Here is a 6,127-nt window from a genome sequence, read left to right as displayed (position 1 = left end):
CGACTGTGAAAGGGCAATTAAACGAGGGCCAGGGAAGGCGGTTGAGGGACTGGGTGACTAAGAGAAGAGGATGGACAATATTATTAGGCTCGAGCCTCTTGAGAATTCATCTCCCATAATTGCTTGTCATAAGTTGATAAGAACTCGGCGGAAAAGCTGTTTGCAAATTGTGCACTGCTGAGCTTTGTGAATCCAGTGAGTGAAACATTGGAAGAGAAAAGAAGCATGTTTTTGTTGTATACTATTTTTTTTACTGTTTTTTTTTGTTTGTTTTTTCAGATACTTCCCACACTTACACTTCCTTTCCATTTATACCCAAGTATCTCAGGAGGGCAGCGGCTGGACAACACAAACACATAGTCGTGTGCATTTGACTGTACAAAACAGTATGTTATGTTACTCATGCTAGGTGCATCTAATCATCTTCTAATCTTGGTGGGTGAAACTAGTGTCAGGGCATGCCACATTGCAAAGGAGAGATCAAAAGAAATGCCATTATAATTAACATTAACATCAAAGGCTAAAATGTTACGAGTTATTATCTGAAGAAAGCAGGCTTTCTTGTCAGCAGCACTCTCTCTCTCTCTCTCTATCTCACACACACACACACACACACACACACACACACACACACACACACACACACACACACACACACACACACACACACACACACACACACACACACACACACACACACACACACACACACACACACACACACACACAGACAGACCTTGTTGCATTTATAGAATATGCATATATCAGCCCCTATTAGCTTGGGGCTGATACAGTACTTTGTTATGTTCACTTTGATTTGGTCTCTCAACACTCTCTTGTGTAGTTTGAATTTTATATTTTTTAAATGTCACAAGATAACTGCATTTTCTGATACAATGTGACTTTTAAAAGTATCTTTTGCATATAGATTTGTTTACTATTGAATGTATTACTTTATTTTTGTCTTCTTTTTCAAACTCTTGTTTCCTGGCAGCTGAACGTGTCTCTCAGGTCAACAAGGAAAGGCTGTGTGAAATTTGCCTTGTCACCTACAGTATGAGCACTAGAGGGAAGATAGGCATACTGCACTGCAATAGGTTATGATCATTAAAATACTTTAAATATACCGGTACATAACAACCAGTAAGACTCCCTAATCGGGAGATAAGCAACCGCCAGGTCGCAGCGTGATTTTAGAGCAAAATGTGTAGGAGCAGTGTCCAAAAAAGTGTTTAAAAAAATCGTCCTGATGGTGGCGCTATATGGGACAGATCCATGGTGATGACATGAGTGTAGACATACTGTGTACCGATTTGCGTGATTTTAGGGCAAAATCTGTCTGCTGAGGGACATTAGGATGTTGAATAGTTAAAAGGGTTTGTGTGTGCGTGTGTGTTAGCAATGCATCTTCTTTTACTTTCAGCATTTTAGTCAGCCACAGTTTATTGGTAGTTTTAATTCAACCTTTCTTACCAACTTGAAAATGTCTTAAATAAGTAATAGGAAATAATATCGTAGAAGACTGTGAGGCATTCCCCAACACCCATATTTATTAAGTAAATTAACATACAGCAAAAATATATAACCATGCATTGGACAGACATGTTGACAGACCTGGCCCGCTGCTCCTGGAATAAAGGCCAGAGGTAGAACAGGACAGAACAGCTTCAACCTCCTCAGTCAGGATCCAAACATTAGATCAATAGAACATCAATTGATTGAACTGAATAGAAAATAGTCTTAACAATCATGTTTGTGTATAGACTCTTATCTCCTTTTAAACATTACATCTATAAGAAAAGTACTTTGTCAGTCGAGACCATATATACAGTATACTCTGTACAGCGTTTTAAGTTTCTCAGTCATCACTGCCCCCCTTGATTTCTGTACATTTATATAACTTACATTTTTATAAGTATGTCATTGTTTGTCTTTTGTATGACCTGTGTGACACAGTATCCCCTTTATAAGCATGTTCCTATGGAAGAGATACAGGTTAAAGGACCATGCCTTCTAAACATATTGTTGTCAACAGCTTTGGGCATATATCGTACATAAACATACCTGAATAATTGAGTCAATGTTGGCTCAACAGAACACTATGGGTGAGATGTCATGGACATGAACACATGTTAATAAATCAGCCTGTTCACCAGGGACTATTTTCATCTAGGCTTTCATTATAACACAATAACATAACAAAATAATATTGTTTGTTGGATTACCTATGTCAAACAAGTTTCAAGTCCTTGTCAGTTATTTTGATACAGTACTGAAATGAATGGAAAACATTGGCTTCTCGAAGACCAAACAAAATGCTCGGCACTGAATATGGTGATTGGAATTCAAACATGCCAGACCACCTGTATGGTCTTCGAAACAGCCATAAGCCATAGAGCAGATCTGCAGGAATGGGAGCGGTAGAAGCGAAACGTTCCAAACATCCAAGTGTGGCTACTAGACTTCGTTTTATTTAGCTTATCCCTGTCACCATTCTCCATAGAGCTATACAGGCAGCAAAGGAAAGAAACAGTTGCACGAATTCCATCTACCCAGCAATTAATCATTGTCCCTTTGTCCGCTGTGCCAGCAACAGTAGCAGGTGTCCTAGTCCCTCCAGATGGTCCATGTACTACAGTAACAATGAGCCTGAGGTCAGGGCAGCAGATCAACCTCATTGTAGAGGCTAAACACAGTGAGAGGAGAGGAGCGCTTCATTTAGCACAGCGTGTGTGGGACCCTTTTTTGTCTCACCCCCAGTGGGGATGGAGAGACCACAACTAATTTATGTTCCGTCATACCAACCTTCGTCATGGACTGAAAATAGCAGATCCACAAGCTCACAGTGCGTCACATTCTCCAGTGTTTCTGAAATGGTTAGGGGTGTGCACTGTGCAGATGTACTACACAGGGTACGTGAGAAAGTGGAAAATGGAAATGTTTGTTTTATTGCGACCGTAGGTCGCATTTACTATCAAAACCTCCACAAAGTGTAAGTAGTGTAAGTAGTGTAAGTAGTGTCAGTCCCTCTGTCTGTCACACCTCACACGTCACACTCTTGCCCTGCTCATATCTCCGCAACCGTTGCCCCGATCCATGCCAAATTTTGCACACACGTTCCTTGCCTGCCAAACTACAACCTCCAAGGACCCCCGGAGCTCCAAGGACCCCCAGGTCCCTGGGGGACCCCCAGATGTAAAAAATGACCAAATGTGCAAAAATGACCAAATGACCACGCCAACGGGGCTGCTCACGGGGAATTCCCGGGGACCACCGACTCCTGGTGCTCCAGAACGGATGCAAAAGTGGTGGCGCCCCCAGTGGAGGACCCCCTCCACTGCAGCTCACATAAAATGCCGTAACTCCTACAGATTTTGCCCTAAAATCACGAAAATCACTACACAGCATGTCTACACTCATGTCATCAACATGGATCAGGAAGATTTAGGAAAAACACATTTTTGCCCTATTATTAGGGAGTCTTACTGGTTGCTGTGTTTAAAGATAAAACGGTGACAAACTTTGTGCAAATCTATTGATCTGTAAAGCGTTAAACCGAATTACATCGCAAACTTGACTAACACGATTATCGAATATACAGATATTGTTTTAAAAATCATTCTAACTCAAGCGAATGGCAAAGTCTACACAACAACTACTGTATAACGAAGACAGTGGTGTACAATATAGTTATAATTATCATTACAGTTGTAGTGCTTGGGGTGAATGCCCCTTTACTGAAACGTTTAAATAAATGTAGATTGTCATTCATTCATAGCATCGTATGTTTTTTTCTTTTCTTTACGTTTTTGTTGCAAAATGTGGTAGTTGTGTAAAGGTGGTACTGAAGCCACTTGATCCATGACATTGTGAGCTTGTGAATCCGCTTTACTGCATTTGACACCGGCGTATGACAAAGTACCAGTAAGACGCCCATGGGCACTGTGCACGCATCCGCCTGGGTGATGGCAGACTGGTGGGAGAGCACTGGTTGCTTTAGCATGAGATTAACTTTGAACAAAAAAAATGCACAGACCTGGTTGGTTGTTTAAGTTGGACAAAATGTGGCCAAAATGTGTCCATATACAAATATGGAGATGACTTACGTCTGACATCATAGCTAGATGTCTGACGTCATAGACCACATGAGGCGTTAAGTCTCATGTCACGCTGACATGTGACGCCTCATTAACTTTTAATGAGGCGTCACATAGTGAATGCGACCTACGGTCGCAATAAATCATAGGAATTACACTGTTTGGCTTGCTTTGCTCACCAACATTGACCCCTTCTCTCTGTGAACGTGCTTGTTTCATTTAAACAGCTTGGGGTGAAATGACTTCCATGAGCAGTTGGTTACTAAGTGTGAGCTGTCCCCTTTGAATAACTTCCCCTTAACCTGAATATGTGCATATGTTGTATTTCTCCTTGCTTGCACAGCATTGTCCAATTTAACTAACCTAAAGACTAGGGAGGGCAACGGCTTCTTAGGAGAACAAAGGGGAAAAGAAACGCATTCCTTTTTCTTTACCGAATGGGTTGCCAGGTTGCACATTTTGACAATAATCAGAGGGCAGTAACTATGTTTTTGGACACACCGACTTATTTGTGTAGCCCAAAGGTCAAATTAGCCTTTGTGATTTTGGGGGATAGACAATTACCTCATGAACAGATATATAATTAGTGTAATATCACGTATATGCCTATCTCATTTAGCTGACTCGTTGAAACACTTTTAAACCCATTTATCTGTAAAATGTTCCCACATAGTTGCTGCACTTATAGGGCAGAGCAGTACTGTGTATGTTCATATACAGTAACACTTAATGTAGATATACAGTATGTACACACCATTATCACATGTTAAATAGAAGACAGTTCCATTCAGTGAACAGAATTAAGGCAAATGCACTAGTTTCCTGGTATGATTTAAGTACACAATATATCCTCTCATCTCATGCTCTATATTGATTTCAACACAAAGAGAACGTTAAACTGCAATGTTTAACATCCTTACACTCCAGTTTCATTTATTAGGGCATTTTGAATGTAGGCTACTGTCATTTTGTAAATTGGCCATTGCCTGAATAATCTTTTGAAGTTTGTGCCACTAGAATATTTAATCAGTATTGGAATTGTATGTTTGACTTCAATGCAATCATTTCAACTGTTTCTGCGATTTTTTTTAATTGCCATATTTCCCAGTGTGAGATCACTGCAATCAGATGCAGCCCAATTATAAACATAATATCTTCCTGTTATAGATGTTCTACTGTGTTTCAATAAAATATGCATTTTCTGACATATTGTATTTACTAATGTGGAAATGTATGCTTTAGCACAGGAGAAAAACCATACCCTAAATTGAGAAACAATTAAGCTGCATATGTGTGTTTTTTTTCCAGCTCATTCATAATATATGCATTAAACGGCATGCATTTCTGTTGAAGAGAAAAGAGTGGAAATGAGTATTTAACAGCCTCTAGTCAGCAGGGTCCTCTACACATAATGTCCTCTGTACATCATGTTAATTAAGTCTAGATAGTGGGGTGTGTAGAGAGGGAACTTGCTTGGGATGTTCTGTGCCACTCCATTACACAGTACCTTACCTATTCCATTATCCATACTGTGTGCATTAGAGCAGGAATTAACCACTTTCAACCTTGCATACTTATTTTGAGCACAGGCCAAATGTTCTAAATTATCTACAGTATACAAGCTCACAACGCATTGCATCTTGGTCTTTTGCTGGTTTTACCTGACGATACTTACACCAAAGATGGAGCAGATTACATTTATCTTACAGTATATCGCTGCTGTGTTCAATTAGCTGTTGTTCATTAAATGTTTATTTAGGGAATATAATGTAGGGTCATCCCAATGGCTCTAAACTGTATAAATTAACATTATATTTAATAAAAGGAACATATTAAATAGCTGGTCTCTCAGATAGCTACAATTTCTCATTACATAAATACCTCAATAAGAAACAAAACTACAGTGTTGCATTGCAGACTGTAACGAAAACGTGCCTTGGCTAGTATACATAAAACAACAACATCTTGACACTCCATCATGTGTATGCTGCAGGGGAACTTTGGAGACATACGGTACAGGACAGTAGGGC

Source organism: Nannobrachium achirus (genome assembly GCF_963921795.1).
Source record: "Nannobrachium achirus genome assembly, chromosome: 20".
In the NCBI taxonomy this organism is placed as follows: Eukaryota; Metazoa; Chordata; class Actinopteri; order Myctophiformes; family Myctophidae; genus Nannobrachium; species Nannobrachium achirus.
The sequence above is the reverse complement of the archived record's forward strand: the minus strand, read 5'-3'. Positions refer to the sequence as shown.